At 37.1% G+C, this 13,854-nt stretch overlaps 1 protein-coding gene and 1 long non-coding RNA gene across 4 annotated transcripts in view; both read left to right on the top strand.

The window, feature by feature from the left end:
* Positions 1–12,431, top strand: part of LOC141727058 (uncharacterized) — a 263,365-nt gene extending 250,934 nt beyond the window's left edge. Inside the window, exon 3 of the long non-coding RNA XR_012578041.1 lies at positions 9,720–12,431. This is a non-coding gene — a long non-coding RNA (uncharacterized LOC141727058). The remainder of the gene's footprint in view (positions 1–9,719) is intronic.
* The window catches only part of CADM2 (cell adhesion molecule 2), a 571,412-nt gene that overhangs the window by 251,542 nt on the left and 306,016 nt on the right, over positions 1–13,854 (top strand). The window lies entirely within an intron of this gene.

The following is a 13,854-nucleotide window of genomic DNA, read 5'->3' as shown; positions in this document are numbered from 1 at the left end:
ACCTTTCACACGAGGAGACTCATTACTTTTCTCCAGGGATGCAATATGATAGACAAAATGTCAGAAATAATTAAAACTGATGATCGCCACAGACAGAGAGATGTTGAGAATGAATTCAGTCTATCTGGCATCAAGAATTCCCCCTGGAAACTTGAAATGAAGTTCTTCCCAGTTGAATTTGGAGACTTTCTCATCAGCCTCATGGTTTCATCAGTTTGATAGTTTGGTACTTCTTTGGCACCCTGGTTTATTGGCTCGTGGGAAAGAGGTCAAACATTTTATGGCCTTGCATTGTTTAGGCTGTTTTTATAACTCCCTGGATAGAATGATTGTTTTGTGACAGGAGTGCCTCCCGTTTAAAATCCAGCATCCTGAAATTTGTTGTCATGGTCCCCAGGTCCCTTTGGCAATAAGAGCTATGTTTCTCTGTGCTGTAGCTTTTATATAAAAAAATAATGTTGTTTTAAAACACAAATAGGGATTATTTGCAGTTCTGACACATTGTATGTACTCCAGCAGTTTTACCTTCATTAGAGTCTGGGTTGATTTTCATAAAAGCCGTATAAGCAATAAGGTTTTCTGTAATACTAAATAGTTGCATCATAGCACTCCACATATACAAAATTTTGTCTCCAGATTTTCTATTCCTTCATATTATATGAAGGAATTATAGTGAGATATTGTCTTCAAGTGGAATATGAACACTTGGCTCTCAGATTTTCAAAATCATTCCCTGAAATTGCTGATTCTGTTTCTTAGCACTGCACATAGCTCAGGCGAGCAGTGATTAGTAAGGGCAACTAGATTAATAAAACCAACCAAAAAAACCCTATGAATTGAAAATAAGAAGCTCTGCTATTTTTGGGTGGATATGTTGGGCAAAAGCCATTCAATGCTCAGTTGCTTTTATTTGCACTTAGGAACTTTTTCTTCACCTATGAGAGACAGATGCCACTTAATTTGGTCATGGGATAGGGAAGAGCTGCAATTTACAGCTAAGATATTCAGGACATCTGCTTGTTTGGCACATCTGTTTGCTTCAAGCCTGGAACCACAGTGTGGGCAAGGAGTGATCCAGCTGTGGAACTAGGAATGGAGAACAAAAATATCAATTTTGAGGTGAATTGTGTCCCTGAAATTGTAAGTGTTGGATGCTGTAGTTAGATTGATTTGGAATTTATATTAGCAATATGAGGTGCTTCTTTCAAAGCATAATTGTTTCAGGATCTCCACTGGAAATCTTGTTTCGGTGATTTTTTAGCTAATGTGAAAAGTCTAGGGAAAAGAACTAAGCATGATACTACTTAAATATTGGTTTTGAAAATAATGTTTACTTTAGCTTCTGAATCTCCCTTCTCAGGGACCAGAATTGAGAAACTCTAAATCCAAGTGAAATGGTTACAAATGTTCTTAATTCGAAATGCATGAGAATCTCTGAGTGCATAAGTCTATTTCTGTCTTTTTAAAATTCATTTCACCTGTTTCATATGAGACACATACAAACAAAGCTCGGAAGGTGGAGTATTTTGAAGACTGTAATATTACCAACTTGGTTCCTTGCATGCTTAGACTTCTTATTTGTAATATCTGTCTTTTTTACTGAAAACTTATTAATACGAGTGAAGTGAGCGTTAAGAATGGTCCTTGCTTCACCCAGAGCTATCAGGGCTCCTTCCCTTTTCCAGTGTCATGGAAATCCAGTCATTTATCTTGTGGTGCTGAATCCCCATCTTTCACACTTGATGAAGCCTTGCTTCAGGATAAATCTTGTGTCATGCTGCTTCTTCTTTCATAAATGAAATGCTGTTAATAAACCAAGTGTGCACAGGTTGCATGGCAATGCTAGCTATCTGCCCTATGAATCTACCTGTGGGTTTAACTGGTGTTACTTTTAATTTTGCTTATCAGATCTAACCTCTCTCCCCATCTTTCTGATGGCTCTGACTGCAGTGGAAATTGATTCTAGCTTTTAAGATCACTTTGTCATTAGGTTTGCATTGCTATATTGAAAAACCACAGATAAAAGGGGCTGATGGACGAGGTGCAAGGATTAAAACTATGCCCTGTTTGTGTTTGTGTGTGAGGCAATAGATCTGCAAGATTGAGTTTGTTTTCTCCTTGCTTTTGTTAATGCTGTTCTGGAAGATGAAAATTCCACTTCTTTTTCAGAAGTTTTTTCTTCGGTGAACAATCTGTGAGATCGTTCACCAGTGCTAAAACTTCATGCCCTGTATTTATGTTGTTGTTGTTTTATGTTTTTGTTTTTTTGTGAACAAAAAGCAGATTTTTAAAAGAAAAAAATTTATATTCACAGAATACTAGCAGAGTAATGTAAGAGAAAATACAGGATGAGTACATGAAGTTTTACACTCAGCATAGAGGTGAAGCACCAAGATTGCAAAAAATAAAAAATTAATCTTTGACTAAAGAATATACAAAAAAATAGTATTACTGACCGCCTAAATAGCAACTCTCACTATCACCCGCACACAACTATGAGCCAGCATTGATTTATTCTTCTTCTTCCATTTGGAAGCCTAAAATCTTAGCTCACTTTGCCTTCAAGTAAAGCTTTTGCCACTGCAGTGCTGAAGAATAGATTGTGGGATGTGGTTGAGTTCAGACCTTGAAAAGAAAACAAAATTGCTCAATTAGACCCTCCAGAACAGGTTCATTTGTTGTAGTGAATTACTTTGGTCACTGGCTACCAGTAGGAAAGGGAAAGGGAAGGAACAAGGGATCAGACGTTCAGAACAGGTCAGATTAAACCAGACAGAAAGGTTCATGGTGTCATAAACATTGCAGAGAGTGAAAAAGGACTTTGATAGCTGATAACTTAATTATCTGCCACTATCAGTTTGGAAGGGCTTTTAAACGTGTCCAAAGTGTCTACCAAAATTTCCAGCAGGAGTGACAGCAGATTTTTAAGTAAGGATAAAAATGCAGCAGTCTTCCTGGAATAAGAGCCTGGCAGACTATGATGAATTACCTTATTATAGTTGTTCGCATGACAAATGTACTTGATCAGTGTTTCTTCTTGGGAATAGTTGAGCTTATCCAGAGGCAAAAGTTGAAAGGAAATGGAAGCTAACTAGTAATCCTAAGTGTAGTACATCAGAATTCCTAGCAACAGAAGCTGAGAAACCTAATCAATTATTGTGTATGTCAATAAGAAAATAATCTTCATGTCCCCCATAGTGTTATTTCTTCCTTCATCTGTTTAGTGTTATTGATAGAAATTTCACATACACATACTTTTATAATTGACTCAGAGGTCTACTTAAAGCAAAATGCTGGATAAATAGAAAGATTTAGCTTTTTTCTCAGCTGCAGGAGCAGCCACAGCACTAACTCAGAGTACCTATCTTGGGTACAGAGACTGACAGAAGAATTGAGATTTGTCATCTGCCTGATGACAAATTACAGCTGACTGTGCTGCCCAGCTTCCCCAGAGGACTTGCAGAGAATTTTGGTTATGAGGCCACTTTGGGGACCTGCAGGTGCCCAGGTCTGGCAGCAGAGCTGCCCTTTGCTGGACACAGCAGGATCCAGCTGACCCAGAGCAGGGCACAGCTGAGCCCACGGCCGGGATTGTGAGGAAAAATGTGACAAAGAGTCCTGGGAGAGCAGGAGGAGGTGATCCATGTTCCCCTGTAGATCCCATGGAAAACCCAGCGCTGGAGGCAGGGAAAAGCATGAGGAACAAGGAGTGGCAGAGAGGAATTGTTGCGGAATAATCACAGCTCCCATTCCCCAGCCTTGCTCCAGTGGAGGAGGTGGAGGATTTGGGATTGAAGAAGTGAGTGTTTTCTGATTTTTGTCTTTGTTTAACTGCCAGTAAATTCATTTAATTTTCCCTGAATTTTTGTTTGTGGCAAAAGGAGAAGAAGGAGCATTTTCATCATATTCTTTGCTCCCTGTCCTGTTTTGGACATCGTCAGCTGTGTGGGCAGCTGGCAGCCAGCCAAGGTCCCCTCACCACAGCTTCTCTGTGTTTTCATGTGTCTTGCTATTGCATCTCAATCCAGGCCTGTATCTGACACACACATATTTCCCCTTATTATTTCCCAAGTGTTTCTACCTTAACATAAACCATAGTGTGTAATCTAGAATCATATTCAGACTTTTTAGCTACCATTTCTTAAAGCACCTAAAGTTTGTATATCAGTATACATGGAACACAATAGTTATTGCTGTTTTAATTTCTGCATCATTTCAGAAGAAACTCATGGCATAGGACCTAATATGTCATTATTAGAGCTATCCTAACCTGTAGTTTCACAATTTGCCTACCTCACAATTTAAGCATGAAAGTAGTGGAGATCCTACTCCAGAATTAAGAGTTTGCAAATAAGCTTTTAAGCATTGATTTCTCTAAAGGTTTAAATTGGGCTGTTACCCCAAATTACAGTTGAGAGCCTACATCTGGCCCTTCTGGCTTTGAGAAGCAAGGCTACAATTCAGTCTGACAGGACACAGAATCTATGTAATAGGAGTGTGAAGTTCAGATGGAGAAAAATCCCAGTATTTTTGACCAGTTAGATATTTTGGGTTGATTCCACTTTTTTAATTTTTTTTTTTAACTTGGCATATACATTTAAAACATTCTCAACTCTTTTGTTTGGTTAATGCTTAACCAAAGAATGTCTGGTTCTGATATCTCCTAACACTTCTTACAAGATTGTGCCATAGTAAGTTGATTAACATACTGAAGGTACTTTTTTTTGTGATGTTTATATCTTTGATATGTGGGGTTTTTTTTCCTCAATATATTATTACTGTTCCTCTGAATTAGTCATTGGCAATGCTTTTCTAGCCAGCAGTGTGAACTGGGGGCATTTTGCTATGTTTCTAGTTATATATAATTATTAGTTTGTTCCAAGGCATGATTTGAAAATCAACCATGCATGCATGCGAAGAAAAAAGCTTGCACTGTAGTTTATCTTAGCTTTAGAGGACAGATAAGTACATCTGCATCCAAGCTTTCAAAACTCGTCAGAAAATCATTTAATAAAGAAGAATTACTTCTGTTAATGCTTACTTGGCAATTGTAGAAAATAGGAGTTTGTTATTGCATGTGCTTTGCAATACTGAGTACATAAAGTGCTCAGCAAACTTTAATGCCCTTGATTACATTAAAATAATAGAGTTAATGGGAGATGTAGTCAGCAATTTTGAGAGCAGCATTGATGATATAACACATTTTTTCTCATTATTTTCTTAGATTTGTTCTAGCATTTCTGTGATTTAAAGGATGGGAATGGGACAATATTTGGATCAAAAGACATATTTATTTAATCCCATGAGTATCTTTTCAGACTTTGCATGAATATGATGCCTCTAAGAAAATTATCATCTCTCACCTTTTTCAGGAAGTGACAAGATACAGGTTTTACTAAGTTACCTTGATTACTGTGAGAATGTCTCCACAACAATAAGGAATTATGTGGGAACATAAGCAGAAAGTGTTTACTAAAGCACATTGGGTTTTTTCCTTCTGGGGAGGAGAAAAAACAAAAAAGAAAGAGCAAAGTATCTTTTTCTCCACAAGGCACTAGACTGATCATCACCCTTCTATATAAACATACTCCTGAAGGTTCACTGATCATCTTTTTTAGACTCACCCATGTTTTGTCTTAACCCTTCTCCTCTTATCTAGGTACCTTTGTGAAGTGAGAAGTGAGTCCTTGCATTCTTTGGCTAGAAAAGTACAGTTGCTGTAGCTTTCATCTCTACTAAGAACTTATTACGTATCTACAGTAATTTAAAAATCTGTCTGAAAATTAAAATGTTCTGTAGTTTCCATACAAACTTTTGATTGGTGTTCTTTTTTGATCCATGTGAATCTCAAACAACTTTTAAGGTGGAAAACCGGATTGAAAGGCAGGGAAGGCAAGTGGGGATTCCTTGATGTAGCTGAGGACAAAACTGCAGCACTTGACCCTGTTTAGGACTGATTTCATGTCATAATTGGGATCACACATTATTTGGGTTGAATTGTGTCAGAATACAACAACAAAAAAGAATTGTTAGTTTCCTGCAAGGTCTCCTGTGCCTTTTCTCCAGGAAGACTTTTATAATTTATACATTTGCTCCTTCTTTTAGTTCTTGAATATTTTTCTGTCTCTTTATGAGGGGATTTTTTTTACATGTATTTATAAAATAATATGTCAAATTGCCAGTAAAGAGCAAATGCATACATTTAAAAGCAAACCAGAAAAAAATTGAATGAGTTTGTTTGTTTTTACTGGGTCTTGTTGTGCAGAATTATTTATTTTGTCCTTTACTTCAGATATTTATCTTACTGATGGGTGTAGCATAAATTCAGTCATATGGCACTTCTGCTGAAATTTTGACAAAGCAGTTAAACAGAAGATTGGGTAAAACTGCAAATTAATTGAATGGATATACTTGGGTCTAATGCTTCTTTAGCTGTCATTTGCTTGTTTTGTTCTGCTTAATTTAGCTGCTTTTCAGCTCATAAACTTCAAAGTCAACTCAAAGTCGAGCTCAAGGAGAATTCATATAATGCAAGCAGACCTGATCAGCCTGAGAGCTGTGAGCAAGGCTTGGATCTGTGCAGTCTGAATAATTGTGGTGAAGATGTAAATATTTATGGTTTTGTGTTCTACATTTGAGCTCAAAGGATTAATTTATAGTAAGAAATGAAGGAGGTTGTTAAGACAGAAATCACTATTTTAAAATTTTAAATGTCATCTGTTTTAAGGGAAGGTAATTTAGTAGTTTGACTCATTAGTAGTGATCACAATCATGAGTTTTTACCAGTAGTGTGGATGATTTTATATTTATTATTATATATTTAATTAAATATTATATGTTTATTTTTTTAATTTATTATTTTATAATGGATTTTTCCAGCTGGGTTTTTAGAACAAAGTATCAGTTTGTTCAAGGCTACTCTTGTATGCTGCTATTGGTGTAGGATTGCTGTTGGTTTGTGACTGGTCAGATATTTGTTGAACTCAGCTTGTTCCTGGTTCATTGGTCATAAAACAGATAACTCTCAGTTTTCACCTTAGTTGTAAAGCTCTGATCTCTCTAAATCATATTGAAATGAACTCTAAACCTTTAGAAAAATCTCCAGCGATGCTTTATCCTTATGTAATGCCCTGTTTCTTCAGTGTACATGACACAGAATTCTTATTTGGTCTACTTTTCTCTGTTCCCTTTGTGTCAAACCAGAGCATGTCAGTGCCCTTTTGCTTTCCAAAACTAAAGCTATTTTCTTTACTAATTATTACATTGAAATCACTTGTTGCTCATGAACATCTGCTGCTCAATTTCACAGCTGAAAATACAGGGTATTATATTATACTCTATTTTTTTTTTTCTTTTCTCTTACATATGTCCCAGCTACTAAAGCCTGCAGATGTTTTGGTATTACAGATGACAGCAATAAATCCCTGGGTTCACCCTTAGAATCTGTTCCTCTTTTCCAAAGACAATTTAAGTTTTCTCTCACACGACATGAAAGAGATCATGCTGGTGGCTGCCCTTGTGAAACAGAATAGAAGCAGAATAATACAGATAAATCCTAAGTTAAACACATTTTGGATTCTGCAGATTGATAAGAAGACGAGAAAAGAACAAGAAGAGGGATGCAACAGAAAGAGTCTGACATTTTAAGTCCTCTTTTTCTGTCTTAGACAAATGGCATGGCCACTGAATAGGGAGGATTTTTAGAGGTGTGACTACATAGGCAGGAGCAGAACTTCCATGTGGCAAAGTCCTCCTTTCTCAGAACCCTCTTGTCTTGCCCTGATGGAAGTCCAATTTTTTTTTAATCTTGTAATATTTTCAGATGACAGCGCCTTTGCATCCTTCTTCAAAGTGTTTTACAATCTCTAAATAAAATACACTAACATTTGAAGATCTAAATACTTTGCTGTTTAACTAAACCTAAGAGCTGATATTCTTGACAGAATATTCTATAATTCTTCAAGTGTAGTAAAACCTTTACTAGAAGTTGTGAGGATGAAGCCTATCGGTTTTTCTCTAGAATAAAATCTGATAGACACTAGAAGCCATTTACCATTGGGAATGTTACCTTTTTTCCTCCCCTCTTCTCCATCCCAAGACCATCACTCAGCCCAACTGAGTCACAATTATCAAAGAAAATCTACAAAAATAGCTAAGTTAGTTATTAAAAAGATAATGAGCTCAACAGAGGGAACAGCAAAAGAATCGCTTTTGAAGAAAGCTCTGTTTCACAGGTTTCAATAGCAAGGGAGGAAAAAAAAGTTAGTTTTTCTGTTAGTTTAGCTGTTCACTGAGAAATCACTTAGGTTGCCTAATGGATAAACAGAATTAGGTTAAAGGAAAGGTTGGGATCATCTGCCAGCACAGCTTTCTCCACCGAGAGTTGTCACACTCTCTGTTGTGCAATTTCAAGCATTGCTATTAGCAGAAACTAACCCAGACCTGTCTAAGTGATCTAGTTCAGAAAGCAAACAGAGAACTGTTTTTCAAGTTTAAATGGTTTGAAGTTTAGAGTGGGGAATGTCACTGGGAAGTTTTGGGTCAGTGCACGGATGCCCAAACAGAGCATGGAGAAACTGCAGCACCTGGGGGGAGAAAGGGAGAAGCAGATCCTCAGTGCTTGGTGCTGGAAAACAAAAATGTACCCAACCTTGCTTGCTGGATGTGTCAGTGATACTGGGCCAGGACCAGTGAGAAATACTGTACTGGTGGATTTTAAATCGTCTGAAAACCTTTGTGTGCTGAAGACATAATAGGTTGGCTGGGTTTGTGTTCATTTTTGCTGTGTTGCTCATGACTATGATAGCTGGTGGTTTATGGCAGCAGCTCTAAACTAAGACATACTTTCTTTCCTTTATGTCATAAGGAAAACTTTTGTGAAAAGTAAAATCTTTGTTGAGACTCCAGTAATCCACACAAGTGTTAATAAATAGACTGTAGGAAGAAACTTTCAGTGTTTCCAGGAATCCATATATTCCATAGTTCAAGCAGTTGAAAGGACTTGTGATTTCTTTGTTGTTGGCATCATTAAGGTGAAATTACTCTGTTTAAAAGAATGTATACAATTTAAAGGTTAAATTGGTTCAAAATATATGTATTTATTAGTTTAGTACCACTTTGAAAACAGAAAGTGCCACTACCACTTCAGACATTCCTTTAGCTCCAAAGTACTGCTGACAAAAACTTAGGGGGGACCTTTGTCATTGTTGAAAAAGAAAGTGGAAGATAAAATGAAACCAAAGTTGTTTTTTTTTTTTAATATCATTACACCCAACAAAAACCCAAACAAACAAAAAGACCAAACAAAACCAAACCACTGTAGAGTGAGGTTTATAGAAGCCTTTGAATTTCTACTTTCAAAAAAACCCATGTGTATGCATTTACATTTGTACAAGTGGTGCACATTGGACAAAGCTTGACAGTTAAGAACCTGAATAATACCAAGAAAAATATGGACATGGAGCTTGGATTTTTACATGGCTTTTCACTTTCCTTGATGGAAAATACTGAGTTTTTAATCTAAGGAGAGAAAATGACAAAGCTGTGAAAGAAGATGATGCCAAATATCTTTGATTTATTTAATACTAAAGACCATTACCACTATACAGTCAAAAACGAATTTGTTGGTTTTATGTAGTTTATTTTTCTTTAATTTGCACAATTTATGATTTGAACAATGCTATGAATTAATCTAAAACAAATTCTCTTTTGTGTTCTAGGTAAGAGAATATCAGTTTCTCACACTGTAATCAGACTACAGCAAGGTAACATATTTCAGGTATCTGAATCTTATGATGGGAATTTAATTGTTTGTGTGTGTGAGTGAACATCAGATTCCCTTCCAGATGGAAAGTATCTGAATCAGTAAAATATTTGATTTCCAAAGGAAAAATAGCTAACCTTAGCAGATATTTAACAAACCTTGAAAATATATTTTGAGCTACTGTGTCATATATATAGCTACTGTTATAAATAGATATATATTCTGAGTTACAATTCTGCTTTTCTTCTGTGAAAACTATTTAGTTCATATTGTTACCATACTGGATGTATTTTGTACGTCTATATATTTACAAAGCAAGGATAAGACAATATTGTCACTTTGCGAAGTGATTTTGAAAATATAAACGAAAAAAGGAGGAAAAAAATTGTTTGATGCAAATAGTAACAAAGTATGGAGTTTCACATGTAGTTCACAATATCAAGATGAATGTCAAAAGCTCCTGAAATACCATTGTGCCATAAGGATGCTTCATACTCATTTCTGCTTGTAGACAGTATTTATAGGCTGACATTTTGCTAAGAGGTGGGATTGGCACAGCTTGGCTGTGCTGCATAGACTGATGTGCTCAAGCATCCAAAAGACTTTTTATTTCAATTTAAGTTAATATTGGATATGGACAACTCTGAAAACAAACCAAACAAGCCTGGTTTCCTTTTACATCCTGAGTGTTAATCAAGATTTGTGGATATTACTCCTGTAAGAGTCTTGCGTTTCAGATAGACAACTGAACTTCATTTATTTATTAACCTGTGATTGCTGACACAAAATACAGTGGATTACAGTAGCTTCAGCCAAGATCCAGTACTAGAATATCTGTCATCTGCAGCTTTCTAAGAGCCTCCTGGAAAATATAATTGAACTTGTTTCATGATTTTTCCCCTCATCAACAACCTGTGCTTTTGTGGTCCTTGATGTGGCTGTTTTCCAGCAAGAGTAGAGTAGAGCCTCTTGAAAACAACTAGAACATTTCAGAGGAGTATTTGTTTCCTTGATTGCATCCTGCCTTTAAAAATGCAACTTTGAAATGAATGATAGTGCTGGGGTATCCTTAATAATGTTGTATTCACATTTGAGCACTGTTATTTTTGTTGTTGCCACTATCTGCACTGTTGGATACTGGGATACATAAAATCCTGCAGCTACACAAAGACAAGTAAACAACATAAATCCTTTACTGCTAGACAGAATGGTGTGATGAATCTAAATGGCCTTTTAAAGTTAAGGTTTGCTGGGATGTCCAGAGGCTTCAAGATTATTCTGCTAAATCACCCAGAGTTCCATGAATAACTTTGGGATGGGAGGGTCTTTCCTTGTCCAGCTGCATTTTGAATGCCTTGTCAGTGCCCCTGGATCAGCACAAGATTGATAATTATTTGGTGTAGCAACATCTGTTGTTCTGCAATGTACTCCCAGCAGATGCTCTTGCTTTAAATGTAATAAGCTATTTGTTTTAATCTCGGAGCATGTTACCTGTGGCAGATGAATGGTACTAAAGCTGAGGTGCAGGTTTGAACCTATGGATTGTCAATCTCTGATCAGATTGATACCTGAAAATTGTGCAGAGCATCATTAAGTTTGATAAGGGTGGCAGTTGGAACAGTTTCTGATTTATTCCTCATACTGGCATACAGAATCCTTCTGACTGTAGAGCAATTTGTGCTTTCATATTTTCTTTTTATTTCCTTCTCTCCCTTCCATCTCTCCCTGCCCCATCCTTTTTTTGTTCCTGGTGAATTCTTGAAACTGCACAGGCACAAATTTGTCACTGTTTTTGCCTCTCACACCATATGAAGAGTTGTAATGAGAGAAATGTTAAGTGCTCCAATCTGTGACCTAATTGACTTTGCATACATAGCATGCTGGCAAGTGGTCTAGACTAAGATCATTTTTAGATAATCAGTGTTTCCTTCTTTATGTAAATGCATGATAATGCATATTTATTTAAGATCGAATGGGGATGATACCAGGCATTTCTGTAGTAAAAGGAAAGTTTTTGGTTAAAAAAAAAAAGACCCTTTTCCAGCGGGAACACTTCAACTAGCATATTTTACAATGCAATGCTCTTAAATAAGTTTGCACAGCAGGCATCCCATATTTCTTGATGTTAACAAGTCCACTTGGAAGCACCATTTCCTTTTTCCTAGGAGTGGCTTGCTATTACTTGTATGCAAATCCTGTTTTCTGTTGCAGAGTTACAGCAATCAAGATAGTCTCACATAATGATGGCATCTGCTGAATGTTGTTAAAATTCTTCATTCATGCACAGGAAAAAAAAATGGTTGCTGTAGATGTTTCTTTGGATGTTGCTGGCTGTTTCACCATTGACAAACCTCAAGTTACTTTCCTGTTTAAATTTTTTTAGTGACTGAATATTTTTTAGCCATAATAACTCTGCAGGATTGTGTTTGACCCAAAGAGAGTGCAAGAAGCTCTATAAGGCAATTTAGGAGCTCCTTTTCCTGTGTCTTTCTCCACCCTCAAGTCTTTGCTCAGTACATTTGCAACACCTATTTTGAAAATTTGAGCTCTTTTAGGGCTCTGTGGGGAAGCAGAAAATTTTAGAATGTCTTTGACCTGTAGGTAGCTCAGTCCAGGCTTTATATGGGTTTGGTTTTGGTTTTTGTTGTTTTTTCATTTGTTTGGATTTTTTTTTTTGCATTTTTGGTGTGGTTTTTTTTTTGTTGTTTTCTTTGATAAATATTAACTCTGCTTCTGTGTCAAATAGATTTATATTTATTTATATTATGTTGTATTATGTTATATATGAATATTTATGTTATAGGATCTATCTTCTTGGGCTAAAGAGTCATCTACCATGTCGTGGTCTAACCCCAGCCAGTAACTGAGCACCAAGCAGTCATTCATTCATTCATTCACTCCTTCCCAGCAGGAATGGAGGGCAAGAATCAAAAGGGTAAAAGTGAGAAAACTCGTGGGAGCTGAGATAAAAATAGTTGAAACATTGAAATTATTATGTAGTAATAATAATCAGATTATTTGTAAGTAAAAGGGAAATTACAAAGACAGAGAAATAAACCCCCAAGAAGGCAAGTGATGCAAACAAGAGTAGATCCCTGCATTATCAGCACTGCTGCCAGCACAAATCCAAAACACAGCCCCATGCTGGTGTACAAGTTTAGGGCAAATTTGTTAAAGAATCTGCAAAGGAGGGCCCCTCCAGAAAGCGAAACCCACACGGCCCCTCCCCCCAACCGGTTCGGGAAAAAATTCCTCGGAGAGAGGTGGAAAGAACCTGTTTATTTGACTGGCCCCGCACCCCCCAGCACACAAAATGAACAATACCCGATGACACCGCTCTGAGAAAGATGGCAAAATCAGAAAGTCTCTTTCGGGGGTGGTTGCTCTGTTCTCAGTCCCTCCGGCGCTGGGCCAGCTGCTGCAGCTGAACCTTCGGTGTTCCCGGGTCCCAGTCCGGAGCAGGTTCGAGATGGTCACAGGAACAGGAGAGGAGAAACAGTCCAGGAAGCAATGTGGACTGTTTAGCTAGAACTAGCTAATAAGCAGAGGCAGAAAGCAGAGCAGAAGCAAGAGCAGAAAAAAGAGAGCAAGCAAAAGCAGCAAGCCCAAGCTGCAAGTAAAAAAAAAACAGCTCTGTGTACCGCTTGTCTCTGTGTCCTGATAAGAGAAACCCAAACAAAACTTCCACTCCTCAGGGCCGGTCTTAAAGGCACAGAACAGATGAATGGGGATATACAAGCATCATAACGTCACCCCAGGACAGCTGGATACTGTGAATAAATGAACTTTATTCCAGCCATGAACAGCACACCTATACCAAAAGAGATGTTATAAAAGTTCTTAGGAGATCTCTTGCTTTGGGTCCATTAAGATTAATAGAGGTTTTGAGCAGTTTGATGAAATAGCATATTAATGCAGTATAATGCTATATAAAGCTACATGATGCTTAACCAAAACTACTCAGGATAATTTGTGACAAAGACTATTATAATCCATTAGCCATTATTTCCAAGGCAATTTTCAGTCACTTTTAAGTTGTGACAACAGTTTGTGCTGTAAATTGTTATATGAATTGCAGAGGTTCTTGGGAT

Source organism: Zonotrichia albicollis, chromosome 2 (genome assembly GCF_047830755.1).
Source record: "Zonotrichia albicollis isolate bZonAlb1 chromosome 2, bZonAlb1.hap1, whole genome shotgun sequence".
NCBI classification, from domain to species: Eukaryota; Metazoa; Chordata; class Aves; order Passeriformes; family Passerellidae; genus Zonotrichia; species Zonotrichia albicollis.
The sequence above is the reverse complement of the archived record's forward strand: the minus strand, read 5'-3'. Positions and strand labels throughout refer to the sequence as shown.